We start from the raw sequence: 16,451 nt of genomic DNA, 5'->3' as shown, positions 1-16,451 counted from the left end.
CTAGAGTCCCATCATGCTGTTCTCAGATTGCTAAAGTCCATACCTCCTCGGTGTGTTCTTATGGCTGCAGATCTTCACAGCACAGACGCTTTCTTCTGCATGCTGTTCTTTCCCAGTTCAGGGCTCCTTCAAGGCTCTCCCTGAATGGCTACGCCACCCCCTTTTATCCCAGTTCTCTTCAATGCTCACAGCTGCAGCCCATCAAGGACAACCAGGACCTGTGGGGCAAAGCCTCTAGACAGATATTCAAATAGAATCCATTTCCTCTACTCTAGCCAGTAAGTACTACCCTACAAGTCCTCAGAACCCCAAAGGCCACCTTTCATCTGACACCCAGACCCTGGGGAAAGGACTTCTTTTTCCCATGGCAAATGGCCTCCCTTGGCAGCCACTCACCTTGGCAGAAAGTGGGAGCCTAGCTAGAATGATGCAATCGTTGCTGGATTTTTCCAAAAGAAAAGCTGGCAGCAACTAGGGCCCTGGAAGTACTTAGAGCCTCAAACGCCACCTTGAACATATTACTGAGACCCTGGGGAAAGGACTTCGTTTTTCCCATGGAAAATGGCCTTCATTTGTGGCCACTTGGCCTGGCAGGCAGGGCAGTGCCAAGCCAGGAATCTACAAACTCTGCTGGATCCTTCCAGAACGAAAGCTGCCAGCAACTAGGACCCTGCAAGTCCTTACAGCCCCAGATGCCACCAGTCATCTGACACCCAGAGCCTGGGCCAATGACTTCGTTTTCCCCATGGAAAATTGCCTCCATTTCTGGCCACTCGCCCTGACCAAGAGGGTGGTGCCCAGCAAGAAATTTGCAAGCTTTGCTGGATTGCTCCAAATCTAAAGCTACCACTTGTTGTTGTTCTATTTCTCTAGAGTCCCATCATGCTGTTCTCAGATTGCTAAAGTCCATACCTCCTCGGTGTGTTCTTATGGCTGCAGATCTTCACAGCACAGACGCTTTCTTCTGCATGCTGTTCTTTCCCAGTTCAGGGCTCCTTCAAGGCTCTCCCTGAATGGCTACGCCGCCCCCTTTTATCCCAGTTCTCTTCAATGCTCACAGCTGCAGCCCATCAAGGACAACCAGGACCTGTGGGACAGATATTCAAATAGAATCCATTTCCTCTACTCTAGCCAGTAAGTACTACCCTACAAGTCCTCAGAACCCCAAAGGCCACCTTTCATCTGACACCCAGACCCTGGGGAAAGGACTTCTTTTTCCCATGGCAAATGGCCTCCCTTGGCAGCCACTCACCCTGGCAGAAAGTGGGAGCCTAGCTAGAATGATGCAATCGTTGCTGGATTTTTCCAAAAGAAAAGCTGGCAGCAACTAGGGCCCTGGAAGTACTTAGAGCCTCAAACGCCACCTTGAACATATTACTGAGACCCTGGGGAAAGGACTTCGTTTTTCCCATGGAAAATGGCCTTCATTTCTGGCCACTCTGCCTGGCAGGCAGGGCAGTGCCAAGCCAGGAATCTACAAACTCTGCTGGATCCTTCCAGAACGAAAGCTGCCAGCAACTAGGACCCTGCAAGTCCTTACAGCCCCAGATGCCACCAGTCATCTGACACCCAGAGCCTGGGCCAATGACTTCGTTTTCCCCATGGAAAATGGCCTCCATTTCTGGCCACTCGCCCTGACCAAGAGGGTGGTGCCCAGCAAGAAATTTGCAAGCTTTGCTGGATTGCTCCAAATCGAAAGCTGCCACTTGTTGTTGTTCTATTTCTCTAGAGTCCCATCATGCTGTTCTCAGATTGCTAAAGTCCATACCTCCTCGGTGTGTTCTTATGGCTGCAGATCTTCACAGCACAGACGCTTTCTTCTGCATGCTGTTCTTTCCCAGTTCAGGGCTCCTTCAAGGCTCTCCCTGAATGGCTACGCCGCCCCCTTTTATCCCAGTTCTCTTCAATGCTCACAGCTGCAGCCCATCAAGGACAACCAGGACCTGTGGGGCAAAGCCTCTAGACAGATATTCAAATAGAATCCATTTCCTCTACTCTAGCCAGTAAGTACTACCCTACAAGTCCTCAGAACCCCAAAGGCCACCTTTCATCTGACACCCAGACCCTGGGGAAAGGACTTCTTTTTCCCATGGCAAATGGCCTCCCTTGGCAGCCACTCACCCTGGCAGAAAGTGGGAGCCTAGCTAGAATGATGCAATCGTTGCTGGATTTTTCCAAAAGAAAAGCTGGCAGCAACTAGGGCCCTGGAAGTACTTAGAGCCTCAAACGCCACCTTGAACATATTACTGAGACCCTGGGGAAAGGACTTCGTTTTTCCCATGGAAAATGGCCTTCATTTGTGGCCACTCTGCCTGGCAGGCAGGGCAGTGCCAAGCCAGAATCTACAAACTGTGCTGGATCCTTCCAGAACGAAAGCTGCCAGCAACTAGGACCCTGCAAGTCCTTACAGCCCCAGATGCCACCAGTCATCTGACACCCAGAGCCTGGGCCAATGACTTCGTTTTCCCCATGGAAAATGGCCTCCATTTCTGGCCACTCGCCCTGACCAAGAGGGTGGTGCCCAGCAAGAAATTTGCAAGCTTTGCTGGATTGCTCCAAATCTAAAGCTGCCACTTGTTGTTGTTCTATTTCTCTAGAGTCCCATCATGCTGTTCTCAGATTGCTAAAGTCCATACCTCCTCGGTGTGTTCTTATGGCTGCAGATCTTCACAGCACAGACGCTTTCTTCTGCATGCTGTTCTTTCCCAGTTCAGGGCTCCTTCAAGGCTCTCCCTGAATGGCTACGCCGCCCCCTTTTATCCCAGTTCTCTTCAATGCTCACAGCTGCAGCCCATCAAGGACAACCAGGACCTGTGGGACAGATATTCAAATAGAATCCATTTCCTCTACTCTAGCCAGTAAGTACTACCCTACAAGTCCTCAGAACCCCAAAGGCCACCTTTCATCTGACACCCAGACCCTGGGGAAAGGACTTCTTTTTCCCATGGCAAATGGCCTCCCTTGGCAGCCACTCACCCTGGCAGAAAGTGGGAGCCTAGCTAGAATGATGCAATCGTTGCTGGATTTTTCCAAAAGAAAAGCTGGCAGCAACTAGGGCCCTGGAAGTACTTAGAGCCTCAAACGCCACCTTGAACATATTCCTGAGACCCTGGGGAAAGGACTTCGTTTTTCCCATGGAAAATGGCCTTCATTTGTGGCCACTCTGCCTGGCAGGCAGGGCAGTGCCAAGCCAGGAATCTACAAACTGTGCTGGATCCTTCCAGAACGAAAGCTGCCAGCAACTAGGACCCTGCAAGTCCTTACAGCCCCAGATGCCACCAGTCATCTGACACCCAGAGCCTGGGCCAATGACTTCGTTTTCCCCATGGAAAATGGCCTCCATTTCTGGCCACTCGCCCTGACCAAGAGGGTGGTGCCCAGCAAGAAATTTGCAAGCTTTGCTGGATTGCTCCAAATCTAAAGCTGCCACTTGTTGTTCTTCTATTTCTCTAGAGTCCCATCATGCTGTTCTCAGATTGCTAAAGTCCATACCTCCTCGGTGTGTTCTTATGGCTGCAGATCTTCACAGCACAGACGCTTTCTTCTGCATGCTGTTCTTTCCCAGTTCAGGGCTCCTTCAAGGCTCTCCCTGAATGGCTACGCCGCCCCCTTTTATCCCAGTTCTCTTCAATGCTCACAGCTGCAGCCCATCAAGGACAACCAGGACCTGTGGGGCAAAGCCTCTAGACAGATATTCAAATAGAATCCATTTCCTCTACTCTAGCCAGTAAGTACTACCCTACAAGTCCTCAGAACCCCAAAGGCCACCTTTCATCTGACACCCAGACCCTGGGGAAAGGACTTCTTTTTCCCATGGCAAATGGCCTCCCTTGGCAGCCACTCACCCTGGCAGAAAGTGGGAGCCTAGCTAGAATGATGCAATCGTTGCTGGATTTTTCCAAAAGAAAAGCTGGCAGCAACTAGGGCCCTGGAAGTACTTAGAGCCTCAAACGCCACCTTGAACATATTACTGAGACCCTGGGGAAAGGACTTCGTTTTTCCCATGGAAAATGGCCTTCATTTGTGGCCACTTGGCCTGGCAGGCAGGGCAGTGCCAAGCCAGGAATCTACAAACTGTGCTGGATCCTTCCAGAACCAAAGCTGCCAGCAACTAGGACCCTGCAAGTCCTTACAGCCCCAGATGCCACCAGTCATCTGACACCCAGAGCCTGGGCCAATGACTTCGTTTTCCCCATGGAAAATTGCCTCCATTTCTGGCCACTCGCCCTGACCAAGAGGGTGGTGCCCAGCAAGAAATTTGCAAGCTTTGCTGGATTGCTCCAAATCTAAAGCTACCACTTGTTGTTGTTCTATTTCTCTAGAGTCCCATCATGCTGTTCTCAGATTGCTAAAGTCCATACCTCCTCGGTGTGTTCTTATGGCTGCAGATCTTCACAGCACAGACGCTTTCTTCTGCATGCTGTTCTTTCCCAGTTCAGGGCTCCTTCAAGGCTCTCCCTGAATGGCTAAGCCGCCCCCTTTTATCCCAGTTCTCTTCAATGCTCACAGCTGCAGCCCATCAAGGACAACCAGGACCTGTGGGACAGATATTCAAATAGAATCCATTTCCTCTACTCTAGCCAGTAAGTACTACCCTACAAGTCCTCAGAACCCCAAAGGCCACCTTTCATCTGACACCCAGACCCTGGGGAAAGGACTTCTTTTTCCCATGGCAAATGGCCTCCCTTGGCAGCCACTCACCCTGGCAGAAAGTGGGAGCCTAGCTAGAATGATGCAATCGTTGCTGGATTTTTCCAAAAGAAAAGCTGGCAGCAACTAGGGCCCTGGAAGTACTTAGAGCCTCAAACGCCACCTTGAACATATTCCTGAGACCCTGGGGAAAGGACTTCGTTTTTCCCATGGAAAATGGCCTTCATTTCTGGCCACTCTGCCTGGCAGGCAGGGCAGTGCCAAGCCAGGAATCTACAAACTGTGCTGGATCCTTCCAGAACGAAAGCTGCCAGCAACTAGGACCCTGCAAGTCCTTACAGCCCCAGATGCCACCAGTCATCTGACACCCAGAGCCTGGGCCAATGACTTCGTTTTCCCCATGGAAAATGGCCTCCATTTCTGGCCACTCGTCCTGACCAAGAGGGTGGTGCCCAGCAAGAAATTTGCAAGCTTTGCTGGATTGCTCCAAATCTAAAGCTGCCACTTGTTGTTGTTCTATTTCTCTAGAGTCCCATCATGCTGTTCTCAGATTGCTAAAGTCCATACCTCCTCGGTGTGTTCTTATGGCTGCAGATCTTCACAGCACAGACGCTTTCTTCTGCATGCTGTTCTTTCCCAGTTCAGGGCTCCTTCAAGGCTCTCCCTGAATGGCTACGCCACCCCCTTTTATCCCAGTTCTCTTCAATGCTCACAGCTGCAGCCCATCAAGGACAACCAGGACCTGTGGGGCAAAGCCTCTAGACAGATATTCAAATAGAATCCATTTCCTCTACTCTAGCCAGTAAGTACTACCCTACAAGTCCTCAGAACCCCAAAGGCCACCTTTCATCTGACACCCAGACCCTGGGGAAAGGACTTCTTTTTCCCATGGCAAATGGCCTCCCTTGGCAGCCACTCACCCTGGCAGAAAGTGGGAGCCTAGCTAGAATGATGCAATCGTTGCTGGATTTTTCCAAAAGAAAAGCTGGCAGCAACTAGGGCCCTGGAAGTACTTAGAGCCTCAAACGCCACCTTGAACATATTACTGAGACCCTGGGGAAAGGACTTCGTTTTTCCCATGGAAAATGGCCTTCATTTGTGGCCACTTGGCCTGGCAGGCAGGGCAGTGCCAAGCCAGGAATCTACAAACTCTGCTGGATCCTTCCAGAACGAAAGCTGCCAGCAACTAGGACCCTGCAAGTCCTTACAGCCCCAGATGCCACCAGTCATCTGACACCCAGAGCCTGGGCCAATGACTTCGTTTTCCCCATGGAAAATGGCCTCCATTTCTGGCCACTCGCCCTGACCAAGAGGGTGGTGCCCAGCAAGAAATTTGCAAGCTTTGCTGGATTGCTCCAAATCGAAAGCTGCCACTTGTTGTTGTTCTATTTCTCTAGAGTCCCATCATGCTGTTCTCAGATTGCTAAAGTCCATACCTCCTCGGTGTGTTCTTATGGCTGCAGATCTTCACAGCACAGACGCTTTCTTCTGCATGCTGTTCTTTCCCAGTTCAGGGCTCCTTCAAGGCTCTCCCTGAATGGCTACGCCGCCCCCTTTTATCCCAGTTCTCTTCAATGCTCACAGCTGCAGCCCATCAAGGACAACCAGGACCTGTGGGGCAAAGCCTCTAGACAGATATTCAAATAGAATCCATTTCCTCTACTCTAGCCAGTAAGTACTACCCTACAAGTCCTCAGAACCCCAAAGGCCACCTTTCATCTGACACCCAGACCCTGGGGAAAGGACTTCTTTTTCCCATGGCAAATGGCCTCCCTTGGCAGCCACTCACCCTGGCAGAAAGTGGGAGCCTAGCTAGAATGATGCAATCGTTGCTGGATTTTTCCAAAAGAAAAGCTGGCAGCAACTAGGGCCCTGGAAGTACTTAGAGCCTCAAACGCCACCTTGAACATATTACTGAGACCCTGGGGAAAGGACTTCGTTTTTCCCATGGAAAATGGCCTTCATTTGTGGCCACTCTGCCTGGCAGGCAGGGCAGTGCCAAGCCAGAATCTACAAACTGTGCTGGATCCTTCCAGAACGAAAGCTGCCAGCAACTAGGACCCTGCAAGTCCTTACAGCCCCAGATGCCACCAGTCATCTGACACCCAGAGCCTGGGCCAATGACTTCGTTTTCCCCATGGAAAATGGCCTCCATTTCTGGCCACTCGCCCTGACCAAGAGGGTGGTGCCCAGCAAGAAATTTGCAAGCTTTGCTGGATTGCTCCAAATCTAAAGCTGCCACTTGTTGTTGTTCTATTTCTCTAGAGTCCCATCATGCTGTTCTCAGATTGCTAAAGTCCATACCTCCTCGGTGTGTTCTTATGGCTGCAGATCTTCACAGCACAGACGCTTTCTTCTGCATGCTGTTCTTTCCCAGTTCAGGGCTCCTTCAAGGCTCTCCCTGAATGGCTACGCCGCCCCCTTTTATCCCAGTTCTCTTCAATGCTCACAGCTGCAGCCCATCAAGGACAACCAGGACCTGTGGGACAGATATTCAAATAGAATCCATTTCCTCTACTCTAGCCAGTAAGTACTACCCTACAAGTCCTCAGAACCCCAAAGGCCACCTTTCATCTGACACCCAGACCCTGGGGAAAGGACTTCTTTTTCCCATGGCAAATGGCCTCCCTTGGCAGCCACTCACCCTGGCAGAAAGTGGGAGCCTAGCTAGAATGATGCAATCGTTGCTGGATTTTTCCAAAAGAAAAGCTGGCAGCAACTAGGGCCCTGGAAGTACTTAGAGCCTCAAACGCCACCTTGAACATATTCCTGAGACCCTGGGGAAAGGACTTCGTTTTTCCCATGGAAAATGGCCTTCATTTGTGGCCACTCTGCCTGGCAGGCAGGGCAGTGCCAAGCCAGGAATCTACAAACTGTGCTGGATCCTTCCAGAACGAAAGCTGCCAGCAACTAGGACCCTGCAAGTCCTTACAGCCCCAGATGCCACCAGTCATCTGACACCCAGAGCCTGGGCCAATGACTTCGTTTTCCCCATGGAAAATGGCCTCCATTTCTGGCCACTCGCCCTGACCAAGAGGGTGGTGCCCAGCAAGAAATTTGCAAGCTTTGCTGGATTGCTCCAAATCTAAAGCTGCCACTTGTTGTTCTTCTATTTCTCTAGAGTCCCATCATGCTGTTCTCAGATTGCTAAAGTCCATACCTCCTCGGTGTGTTCTTATGGCTGCAGATCTTCACAGCACAGACGCTTTCTTCTGCATGCTGTTCTTTCCCAGTTCAGGGCTCCTTCAAGGCTCTCCCTGAATGGCTACGCCGCCCCCTTTTATCCCAGTTCTCTTCAATGCTCACAGCTGCAGCCCATCAAGGACAACCAGGACCTGTGGGGCAAAGCCTCTAGACAGATATTCAAATAGAATCCATTTCCTCTACTCTAGCCAGTAAGTACTACCCTACAAGTCCTCAGAACCCCAAAGGCCACCTTTCATCTGACACCCAGACCCTGGGGAAAGGACTTCTTTTTCCCATGGCAAATGGCCTCCCTTGGCAGCCACTCACCCTGGCAGAAAGTGGGAGCCTAGCTAGAATGATGCAATCGTTGCTGGATTTTTCCAAAAGAAAAGCTGGCAGCAACTAGGGCCCTGGAAGTACTTAGAGCCTCAAACGCCACCTTGAACATATTACTGAGACCCTGGGGAAAGGACTTCGTTTTTCCCATGGAAAATGGCCTTCATTTGTGGCCACTTGGCCTGGCAGGCAGGGCAGTGCCAAGCCAGGAATCTACAAACTGTGCTGGATCCTTCCAGAACGAAAGCTGCCAGCAACTAGGACCCTGCAAGTCCTTACAGCCCCAGATGCCACCAGTCATCTGACACCCAGAGCCTGGGCCAATGACTTCGTTTTCCCCATGGAAAATTGCCTCCATTTCTGGCCACTCGCCCTGACCAAGAGGGTGGTGCCCAGCAAGAAATTTGCAAGCTTTGCTGGATTGCTCCAAATCTAAAGCTACCACTTGTTGTTGTTCTATTTCTCTAGAGTCCCATCATGCTGTTCTCAGATTGCTAAAGTCCATACCTCCTCGGTGTGTTCTTATGGCTGCAGATCTTCACAGCACAGACGCTTTCTTCTGCATGCTGTTCTTTCCCAGTTCAGGGCTCCTTCAAGGCTCTCCCTGAATGGCTAAGCCGCCCCCTTTTATCCCAGTTCTCTTCAATGCTCACAGCTGCAGCCCATCAAGGACAACCAGGACCTGTGGGACAGATATTCAAATAGAATCCATTTCCTCTACTCTAGCCAGTAAGTACTACCCTACAAGTCCTCAGAACCCCAAAGGCCACCTTTCATCTGACACCCAGACCCTGGGGAAAGGACTTCTTTTTCCCATGGCAAATGGCCTCCCTTGGCAGCCACTCACCCTGGCAGAAAGTGGGAGCCTAGCTAGAATGATGCAATCGTTGCTGGATTTTTCCAAAAGAAAAGCTGGCAGCAACTAGGGCCCTGGAAGTACTTAGAGCCTCAAACGCCACCTTGAACATATTCCTGAGACCCTGGGGAAAGGACTTCGTTTTTCCCATGGAAAATGGCCTTCATTTCTGGCCACTCTGCCTGGCAGGCAGGGCAGTGCCAAGCCAGGAATCTACAAACTGTGCTGGATCCTTCCAGAACGAAAGCTGCCAGCAACTAGGACCCTGCAAGTCCTTACAGCCCCAGATGCCACCAGTCATCTGACACCCAGAGCCTGGGCCAATGACTTCGTTTTCCCCATGGAAAATGGCCTCCATTTCTGGCCACTCGTCCTGACCAAGAGGGTGGTGCCCAGCAAGAAATTTGCAAGCTTTGCTGGATTGCTCCAAATCTAAAGCTGCCACTTGTTGTTGTTCTATTTCTCTAGAGTCCCATCATGCTGTTCTCAGATTGCTAAAGTCCATACCTCCTCGGTGTGTTCTTATGGCTGCAGATCTTCACAGCACAGACGCTTTCTTCTGCATGCTGTTCTTTCCCAGTTCAGGGCTCCTTCAAGGCTCTCCCTGAATGGCTACGCCACCCCCTTTTATCCCAGTTCTCTTCAATGCTCACAGCTGCAGCCCATCAAGGACAACCAGGACCTGTGGGGCAAAGCCTCTAGACAGATATTCAAATAGAATCCATTTCCTCTACTCTAGCCAGTAAGTACTACCCTACAAGTCCTCAGAACCCCAAAGGCCACCTTTCATCTGACACCCAGACCCTGGGGAAAGGACTTCTTTTTCCCATGGCAAATGGCCTCCCTTGGCAGCCACTCACCCTGGCAGAAAGTGGGAGCCTAGCTAGAATGATGCAATCGTTGCTGGATTTTTCCAAAAGAAAAGCTGGCAGCAACTAGGGCCCTGGAAGTACTTAGAGCCTCAAACGCCACCTTGAACATATTACTGAGACCCTGGGGAAAGGACTTCGTTTTTCCCATGGAAAATGGCCTTCATTTGTGGCCACTTGGCCTGGCAGGCAGGGCAGTGCCAAGCCAGGAATCTACAAACTCTGCTGGATCCTTCCAGAACGAAAGCTGCCAGCAACTAGGACCCTGCAAGTCCTTACAGCCCCAGATGCCACCAGTCATCTGACACCCAGAGCCTGGGCCAATGACTTCGTTTTCCCCATGGAAAATGGCCTCCATTTCTGGCCACTCGCCCTGACCAAGAGGGTGGTGCCCAGCAAGAAATTTGCAAGCTTTGCTGGATTGCTCCAAATCGAAAGCTGCCACTTGTTGTTGTTCTATTTCTCTAGAGTCCCATCATGCTGTTCTCAGATTGCTAAAGTCCATACCTCCTCGGTGTGTTCTTATGGCTGCAGATCTTCACAGCACAGACGCTTTCTTCTGCATGCTGTTCTTTCCCAGTTCAGGGCTCCTTCAAGGCTCTCCCTGAATGGCTACGCCGCCCCCTTTTATCCCAGTTCTCTTCAATGCTCACAGCTGCAGCCCATCAAGGACAACCAGGACCTGTGGGGCAAAGCCTCTAGACAGATATTCAAATAGAATCCATTTCCTCTACTCTAGCCAGTAAGTACTACCCTACAAGTCCTCAGAACCCCAAAGGCCACCTTTCATCTGACACCCAGACCCTGGGGAAAGGACTTCTTTTTCCCATGGCAAATGGCCTCCCTTGGCAGCCACTCACCCTGGCAGAAAGTGGGAGCCTAGCTAGAATGATGCAATCGTTGCTGGATTTTTCCAAAAGAAAAGCTGGCAGCAACTAGGGCCCTGGAAGTACTTAGAGCCTCAAACGCCACCTTGAACATATTCCTGAGACCCTGGGGAAAGGACTTCGTTTTTCCCATGGAAAATGGCCTTCATTTGTGGCCACTCTGCCTGGCAGGCAGGGCAGTGCCAAGCCAGGAATCTACAAACTGTGCTGGATCCTTCCAGAACGAAAGCTGCCAGCAACTAGGACCCTGCAAGTCCTTACAGCCCCAGATGCCACCAGTCATCTGACACCCAGAGCCTGGGCCAATGACTTCGTTTTCCCCATGGAAAATGGCCTCCATTTCTGGCCACTCGCCCTGACCAAGAGGGTGGTGCCCAGCAAGAAATTTGCAAGCTTTGCTGGATTGCTCCAAATCTAAAGCTGCCACTTGTTGTTCTTCTATTTCTCTAGAGTCCCATCATGCTGTTCTCAGATTGCTAAAGTCCATACCTCCTCGGTGTGTTCTTATGGCTGCAGATCTTCACAGCACAGACGCTTTCTTCTGCATGCTGTTCTTTCCCAGTTCAGGGCTCCTTCAAGGCTCTCCCTGAATGGCTACGCCGCCCCCTTTTATCCCAGTTCTCTTCAATGCTCACAGCTGCAGCCCATCAAGGACAACCAGGACCTGTGGGGCAAAGCCTCTAGACAGATATTCAAATAGAATCCATTTCCTCTACTCTAGCCAGTAAGTACTACCCTACAAGTCCTCAGAACCCCAAAGGCCACCTTTCATCTGACACCCAGACCCTGGGGAAAGGACTTCTTTTTCCCATGGCAAATGGCCTCCCTTGGCAGCCACTCACCCTGGCAGAAAGTGGGAGCCTAGCTAGAATGATGCAATCGTTGCTGGATTTTTCCAAAAGAAAAGCTGGCAGCAACTAGGGCCCTGGAAGTACTTAGAGCCTCAAACGCCACCTTGAACATATTACTGAGACCCTGGGGAAAGGACTTCGTTTTTCCCATGGAAAATGGCCTTCATTTGTGGCCACTTGGCCTGGCAGGCAGGGCAGTGCCAAGCCAGGAATCTACAAACTGTGCTGGATCCTTCCAGAACCAAAGCTGCCAGCAACTAGGACCCTGCAAGTCCTTACAGCCCCAGATGCCACCAGTCATCTGACACCCAGAGCCTGGGCCAATGACTTCGTTTTCCCCATGGAAAATTGCCTCCATTTCTGGCCACTCGCCCTGACCAAGAGGGTGGTGCCCAGCAAGAAATTTGCAAGCTTTGCTGGATTGCTCCAAATCTAAAGCTACCACTTGTTGTTGTTCTATTTCTCTAGAGTCCCATCATGCTGTTCTCAGATTGCTAAAGTCCATACCTCCTCGGTGTGTTCTTATGGCTGCAGATCTTCACAGCACAGACGCTTTCTTCTGCATGCTGTTCTTTCCCAGTTCAGGGCTCCTTCAAGGCTCTCCCTGAATGGCTAAGCCGCCCCCTTTTATCCCAGTTCTCTTCAATGCTCACAGCTGCAGCCCATCAAGGACAACCAGGACCTGTGGGACAGATATTCAAATAGAATCCATTTCCTCTACTCTAGCCAGTAAGTACTACCCTACAAGTCCTCAGAACCCCAAAGGCCACCTTTCATCTGACACCCAGACCCTGGGGAAAGGACTTCTTTTTCCCATGGCAAATGGCCTCCCTTGGCAGCCACTCACCCTGGCAGAAAGTGGGAGCCTAGCTAGAATGATGCAATCGTTGCTGGATTTTTCCAAAAGAAAAGCTGGCAGCAACTAGGGCCCTGGAAGTACTTAGAGCCTCAAACGCCACCTTGAACATATTCCTGAGACCCTGGGGAAAGGACTTCGTTTTTCCCATGGAAAATGGCCTTCATTTCTGGCCACTCTGCCTGGCAGGCAGGGCAGTGCCAAGCCAGGAATCTACAAACTGTGCTGGATCCTTCCAGAACGAAAGCTGCCAGCAACTAGGACCCTGCAAGTCCTTACAGCCCCAGATGCCACCAGTCATCTGACACCCAGAGCCTGGGCCAATGACTTCGTTTTCCCCATGGAAAATGGCCTCCATTTCTGGCCACTCGTCCTGACCAAGAGGGTGGTGCCCAGCAAGAAATTTGCAAGCTTTGCTGGATTGCTCCAAATCTAAAGCTGCCACTTGTTGTTGTTCTATTTCTCTAGAGTCCCATCATGCTGTTCTCAGATTGCTAAAGTCCATACCTCCTCGGTGTGTTCTTATGGCTGCAGATCTTCACAGCACAGACGCTTTCTTCTGCATGCTGTTCTTTCCCAGTTCAGGGCTCCTTCAAGGCTCTCCCTGAATGGCTACGCCACCCCCTTTTATCCCAGTTCTCTTCAATGCTCACAGCTGCAGCCCATCAAGGACAACCAGGACCTGTGGGGCAAAGCCTCTAGACAGATATTCAAATAGAATCCATTTCCTCTACTCTAGCCAGTAAGTACTACCCTACAAGTCCTCAGAACCCCAAAGGCCACCTTTCATCTGACACCCAGACCCTGGGGAAAGGACTTCTTTTTCCCATGGCAAATGGCCTCCCTTGGCAGCCACTCACCCTGGCAGAAAGTGGGAGCCTAGCTAGAATGATGCAATCGTTGCTGGATTTTTCCAAAAGAAAAGCTGGCAGCAACTAGGGCCCTGGAAGTACTTAGAGCCTCAAACGCCACCTTGAACATATTACTGAGACCCTGGGGAAAGGACTTCGTTTTTCCCATGGAAAATGGCCTTCATTTGTGGCCACTTGGCCTGGCAGGCAGGGCAGTGCCAAGCCAGGAATCTACAAACTCTGCTGGATCCTTCCAGAACGAAAGCTGCCAGCAACTAGGACCCTGCAAGTCCTTACAGCCCCAGATGCCACCAGTCATCTGACACCCAGAGCCTGGGCCAATGACTTCGTTTTCCCCATGGAAAATGGCCTCCATTTCTGGCCACTCGCCCTGACCAAGAGGGTGGTGCCCAGCAAGAAATTTGCAAGCTTTGCTGGATTGCTCCAAATCGAAAGCTGCCACTTGTTGTTGTTCTATTTCTCTAGAGTCCCATCATGCTGTTCTCAGATTGCTAAAGTCCATACCTCCTCGGTGTGTTCTTATGGCTGCAGATCTTCACAGCACAGACGCTTTCTTCTGCATGCTGTTCTTTCCCAGTTCAGGGCTCCTTCAAGGCTCTCCCTGAATGGCTACGCCGCCCCCTTTTATCCCAGTTCTCTTCAATGCTCACAGCTGCAGCCCATCAAGGACAACCAGGACCTGTGGGGCAAAGCCTCTAGACAGATATTCAAATAGAATCCATTTCCTCTACTCTAGCCAGTAAGTACTACCCTACAAGTCCTCAGAACCCCAAAGGCCACCTTTCATCTGACACCCAGACCCTGGGGAAAGGACTTCTTTTTCCCATGGCAAATGGCCTCCCTTGGCAGCCACTCACCCTGGCAGAAAGTGGGAGCCTAGCTAGAATGATGCAATCGTTGCTGGATTTTTCCAAAAGAAAAGCTGGCAGCAACTAGGGCCCTGGAAGTACTTAGAGCCTCAAACGCCACCTTGAACATATTACTGAGACCCTGGGGAAAGGACTTCGTTTTTCCCATGGAAAATGGCCTTCATTTGTGGCCACTCTGCCTGGCAGGCAGGGCAGTGCCAAGCCAGAATCTACAAACTGTGCTGGATCCTTCCAGAACGAAAGCTGCCAGCAACTAGGACCCTGCAAGTCCTTACAGCCCCAGATGCCACCAGTCATCTGACACCCAGAGCCTGGGCCAATGACTTCGTTTTCCCCATGGAAAATGGCCTCCATTTCTGGCCACTCGCCCTGACCAAGAGGGTGGTGCCCAGCAAGAAATTTGCAAGCTTTGCTGGATTGCTCCAAATCTAAAGCTGCCACTTGTTGTTGTTCTATTTCTCTAGAGTCCCATCATGCTGTTCTCAGATTGCTAAAGTCCATACCTCCTCGGTGTGTTCTTATGGCTGCAGATCTTCACAGCACAGACGCTTTCTTCTGCATGCTGTTCTTTCCCAGTTCAGGGCTCCTTCAAGGCTCTCCCTGAATGGCTACGCCGCCCCCTTTTATCCCAGTTCTCTTCAATGCTCACAGCTGCAGCCCATCAAGGACAACCAGGACCTGTGGGACAGATATTCAAATAGAATCCATTTCCTCTACTCTAGCCAGTAAGTACTACCCTACAAGTCCTCAGAACCCCAAAGGCCACCTTTCATCTGACACCCAGACCCTGGGGAAAGGACTTCTTTTTCCCATGGCAAATGGCCTCCCTTGGCAGCCACTCACCCTGGCAGAAAGTGGGAGCCTAGCTAGAATGATGCAATCGTTGCTGGATTTTTCCAAAAGAAAAGCTGGCAGCAACTAGGGCCCTGGAAGTACTTAGAGCCTCAAACGCCACCTTGAACATATTCCTGAGACCCTGGGGAAAGGACTTCGTTTTTCCCATGGAAAATGGCCTTCATTTGTGGCCACTCTGCCTGGCAGGCAGGGCAGTGCCAAGCCAGGAATCTACAAACTGTGCTGGATCCTTCCAGAACGAAAGCTGCCAGCAACTAGGACCCTGCAAGTCCTTACAGCCCCAGATGCCACCAGTCATCTGACACCCAGAGCCTGGGCCAATGACTTCGTTTTCCCCATGGAAAATGGCCTCCATTTCTGGCCACTCGCCCTGACCAAGAGGGTGGTGCCCAGCAAGAAATTTGCAAGCTTTGCTGGATTGCTCCAAATCTAAAGCTGCCACTTGTTGTTCTTCTATTTCTCTAGAGTCCCATCATGCTGTTCTCAGATTGCTAAAGTCCATACCTCCTCGGTGTGTTCTTATGGCTGCAGATCTTCACAGCACAGACGCTTTCTTCTGCATGCTGTTCTTTCCCAGTTCAGGGCTCCTTCAAGGCTCTCCCTGAATGGCTACGCCGCCCCCTTTTATCCCAGTTCTCTTCAATGCTCACAGCTGCAGCCCATCAAGGACAACCAGGACCTGTGGGGCAAAGCCTCTAGACAGATATTCAAATAGAATCCATTTCCTCTACTCTAGCCAGTAAGTACTACCCTACAAGTCCTCAGAACCCCAAAGGCCACCTTTCATCTGACACCCAGACCCTGGGGAAAGGACTTCTTTTTCCCATGGCAAATGGCCTCCCTTGGCAGCCACTCACCCTGGCAGAAAGTGGGAGCCTAGCTAGAATGATGCAATCGTTGCTGGATTTTTCCAAAAGAAAAGCTGGCAGCAACTAGGGCCCTGGAAGTACTTAGAGCCTCAAACGCCACCTTGAACATATTACTGAGACCCTGGGGAAAGGACTTCGTTTTTCCCATGGAAAATGGCCTTCATTTGTGGCCACTTGGCCTGGCAGGCAGGGCAGTGCCAAGCCAGGAATCTACAAACTGTGCTGGATCCTTCCAGAACGAAAGCTGCCAGCAACTAGGACCCTGCAAGTCCTTACAGCCCCAGATGCCACCAGTCATCTGACACCCAGAGCCTGGGCCAATGACTTCGTTTTCCCCATGGAAAATTGCCTCCATTTCTGGCCACTCGCCCTGACCAAGAGGGTGGTGCCCAGCAAGAAATTTGCAAGCTTTGCTGGATTGCTCCAAATCTAAAGCTACCACTTGTTGTTGTTCTATTTCTCTAGAGTCCCATCATGCTGTTCTCAGATTGCTAA

Source organism: Agelaius phoeniceus, chromosome 22 (assembly GCF_051311805.1).
Source record: "Agelaius phoeniceus isolate bAgePho1 chromosome 22, bAgePho1.hap1, whole genome shotgun sequence".
Classification (NCBI taxonomy): Eukaryota; Metazoa; Chordata; class Aves; order Passeriformes; family Icteridae; genus Agelaius; species Agelaius phoeniceus.
The sequence above is the reverse complement of the archived record's forward strand: the minus strand, read 5'-3'. Positions refer to the sequence as shown.